The sequence below is a fragment of the Spermophilus citellus genome (genome assembly GCF_964194105.1).
Source record: "Spermophilus citellus genome assembly, chromosome: X".
In the NCBI taxonomy this organism is placed as follows: Eukaryota; Metazoa; Chordata; class Mammalia; order Rodentia; family Sciuridae; genus Spermophilus; species Spermophilus citellus.
Window position 1 is genome coordinate 46,355,803 of NC_138190.1, and position 4,331 is coordinate 46,360,133.

Genomic DNA, 4,331 nt, shown 5'->3' on the forward strand with positions numbered 1-4,331 from the left:
TCAAATTGTGCGTATCCTCCTGACTCAGGCTAGGCAAATCATATGACTTAAGAAATTTATCGATGTCTTCACTATCTTCTATTTTATTGGAATATAGGTTTTCAAAATAATTTCTAATTGTCTTCTGTATTTCTGTAGCATCTGTTGTGATATTGCCTTTTTTATCCCGTATGTTAGTAATTTGAGTTCTCTCTCTTCTTCTCTTCATTAGCATGGCTAAACGTCTGTCGATCTTATTTATTTTTTTGAAGAACCAACTTTTAGTTTTGTTAATTTTTTCAATAGTTTCTTTTGTTTCAATTTCATTGATTTCCGCTCTGATTTTAATTATTTCTTGCCTTCTGCTACATTTGCTGTTGTTTTGCTCTTCTTTTTCTAGGGCTTTGAGATGAAGTGTGAGCTCATTTATTTGTTGGTTTTTTCTTTTTTTGAGGAATGACCCCCAAGCGATGAATTTTCCTCTTAAAACTGCTTTCATTGTGTCCCATAGATTCCAATATGTTGTGTCTGTATTTTCATTTATCTCTATGAATTTTTTGATTTCCTCCTTTATACCTTCTGTAACCCATTGATCGTTCAGTAACATATTGTTCATTTTCCATGTGATGTAGGATTTTTCCTTCCTTCTTTTATCATTGATTTCCAGTTTCATTCCACTATGATCAGATAAAATGCATGGTATTATCTCCACCCCTTTATATTTACTGAGGGTTGCCCTATGGCATAATATATGGTCTATTTTTGAGAAGGATCCATGTGCTGCTGCGAAAAATGTATATCCATTTGATGATGGTTGATATATTCTATATATGTCAGTTAAGTCTAGGTTATTGATTGTGATATTGAGTTCTATAGTTTCTTTATTCAACTTTTGTTTGGAGGATCTGTCCAATGGTGAGAGAGGTGTGTTGAAGTCACCCATAATTATTGTGTTGTGGTCTATTTGATTCTTGAACTGGAGGAGAATTTGTTTTATGAATGTCGCAGCACCATTATTTGGTGCATAAATATTGATAATTGTTATGTCTTGTTGGTGAATGGTTCCTTTTAACAGTATATAATGTCCTTCTTTATCCCTTTTGATTAACTTAGTCTTGAAGTCGATTTTATTCGATATGAGGATGGCCACTCCTGCTTGCTTACGAGGACCGTGTGCGTGGTATATTTTTTCCCATCCTTTCACCTTCAGCCTGTGTATGTCTTTTCCAATCAGATGTGTCTCCTGGAGGCAGCATATTGTTGGATTTGTTTTTTTTAATCCATGATACCAGCCTATGTTGCTTTATTGGAGAGTTTAAGCCATTAACATTCAGAGTTACTATTGATATATGGTTTGTACTTCCATCCACGTTTGATTATTTATCCTTTTTTAAAAAAAATTTAGTTTGTTTCTCCATGATTATCTTTCCCCTCGCCCTCTGTCTTTACTGAGGCACTTCCCACTGATGGTTTTGGTTATTGTTTTTCATTTCTTCCTCGTGTAGTGTTTTGCTCAAAATGCTTTGCAATGCTGGTTTTCTGGCTGCAAATTCTTTTAACTTTTGTTTATCATGAAAGATTTTTATTTCGTTGTCATACCTGAAGCTTAATTTTGCTGGATCCAGACTTCTTGGTTGGCATCCATTGTCTTTCAGTGTTTGAAATACATTGTTCCATGACCTTCTTGCTTTCAGTGTCTGTGAAGAAAAATCCGTTGTTAACCTTATTGGTTTACCCCTGAATGTAATCTGTCTCCTTTCTCTTGTAGCTTTTAATATTTTCTCTTTGTTCTGTATATTGGCTATCTTCATAACAATGTGTCTTGGCGTTGGTCTACTGTGATTTTGTGTGCTCGGTGTCCTGTATGCATCTTCAATTTGTATATCTGTTTCCTTTTTTATTTCTGGAAAGTTTTCTGTAATTATTTCATTCAGCAGGTTACTCATTCCCTTGGTTTGAATCTCTGTACCTTCTTCTATCCCGATGACTCGTAAGTTTGTTTTTTTTTATGTTATCCCAGAACTCTTGGATGTTTTTCTCGTGATTTTTTACCAGCCTTTCTGAGTTGGCTAGACTCTTTTCAAGATGATATATTTTGTCTTCCTTATCTGACGTTCTGGCTTCTACTTGCTCCACTCTGTTAGTCATACTCTCAATTGAGTTTTTAATTTGGTTTATCATTTCCTTCATTTCTAGAATTATTGTTTGATTATTTTTTATAGTCTCTATCTCCTGATAAAGATGCTTAACTTCTTCTTTTATCTGTTTATGTAATTCATTCTCAATGTGTTCTTTCGCTGCTTGAATTTGCTGTCTTGTATCCTCTTTAAGGTTCCATTCCATCTGTCTAAGGTGTTCCTTGAGTTCTTTATATGAACATTTTTCTGATGACCCTAGGTCCTCCTGAATATTTAGGCTGTCCTGCATTGTTTGTACTCCTTTTCTTCCTTGCTTTTTGAAGCTGCTCATGTTACTTCTTGTTCTGTTTGACTGCTGGGTTACTGTTTACTCCTATAAATTTATTTGTTGCTTGGGAGGAAAGGTATTAGAAGGGAAGGGAAGAAGTCACTGTAGCCGCAGGTTTCAATGAAGTTATCTCCTCCGCCGCATTCTGATGACCCTTAATGTTAAATTGTGAGACTCCTTTATATAGTCTAGATATAGCATGTGAACAAATTCATGATTTATAAATATTTCAACTGTATTCCTTTGGTTTGTTTTATCACATTTTTTTTTGTACTAAGGATTGAAGCCAGGGACACTTAACCACTGAGCCACACCCTCATCCCATTTTTTATTTTTTATTTTGAGACAGGGCAAGTTGCTCAGGGCCTCACTAAATTGCTGAGGTTTGGGATTACAGGCATGTACTTCCACACCCAGATTATTTTATCACTTTATTAATGGTGTTTTTTGAAGCTCAAACCCTTTAAGTTTTGATGAAGTCCAACTTGACTATGTATCTTTTTGTTTGTGATTTTGATGTTATAGCTGATAATAACAGATATGAACCCAAGATCATGAAGATTTAAACATTTTCTCTACATATTATATAGTTTTAGCTCTTATAGTTTGTTGGTGCATATTGAGTTATTATTTTTTTTTTGCATAGAGGTTGAAACAGGCATCCAACTTTATTCTTTTGCATGTGGATATCCAGTTGTTCTAGTAACATTTGTTGAAAAGATCACCTGTTCCCAACAGAATGATCTTGTCAAAAATTAATTGGCCATAAGTGTCAGAGTTTACTTCTGGAGTTTCAATTTATTCCACTTATCTAGATATATATTCTTATGCCAAGTACCATGATGTATTATTTACTATAACTGTTGTTGAGAGCCACAGTTTAGTCCGAATGACCCTGGCATTTTGCTAGAGGGAATGGTTGAAAGGTGACCCTGCTGGGGGGGGGGGGATTAGGGCGGATCCTCTGGGAATAGGGCAGCTCTGGGATTAGGGCGGATCCTGCTACTTTTTGAGTTCTCCTGGGGTTCCGGGGTTCCGGGAGAACTGGCCTGGTGGAGGGAGTGTGTTCCCGGGAAGTGTGTGGAGAGTGCCAGTGAGAGTTCGGGAATAAAGAGTTGCTGTTTGAACCTACATGGCTGTGTGGCGGCTCGGTTATTTTGTGCCCAGCCAGACTGCGGCAACTGTAGTAAGCATTGGAATCAGGAACTTCAAATCCTCTATCTTCATTCCGCTTCCTCAAGTTTTTTAAAATTCCAAGTCCTTGAATTTCCATAAAATTTAGGTTAAGCTTATTAATTTATGCATTTAAAAAAATCATGGCAAAGCCCATCTAACATAAAATATACTATTTTAACCATTTAGAATTGTATAATTCAGTAGCATTAAATACATTCACAATGTTGTACAACTCTCATCACTGTCATGTTCCAGAAATTTTTCATCATAACAAAAGGTAATCCTGTATGCATTAAGTATTTACTTCTAGTTGCCCATTCCCTCTGCTCCTAACAATCACTAATCTGCTTTTCATCTCTAAGAATTTTCCTATTCTGTAGTATTTCATATAAATGTAATCGTGATTTTTGTCTGACTTCTTTCACATAGCCAAATATTTTTGGGATTCATTCATGTTTTAGAATCATTACTTCATCCCTTTTTATGTTTGAATGATATTCCCTTATATGGATACACCACATTTTATTTATCCATTAATTAATTTATCCATTAATTTTTGGATACTAGTGAATAGTGCTGTTCTAAACATTTGTGTATAAGTTTTTCTCTGAACATGTGTTTTTCATTTTTATGGATCTATACCTAGGAGTGTAATTCCTGGGTGATATGGCACCTTTATGTTTAACTTTTTGAGGAACTGACAGTTTTCA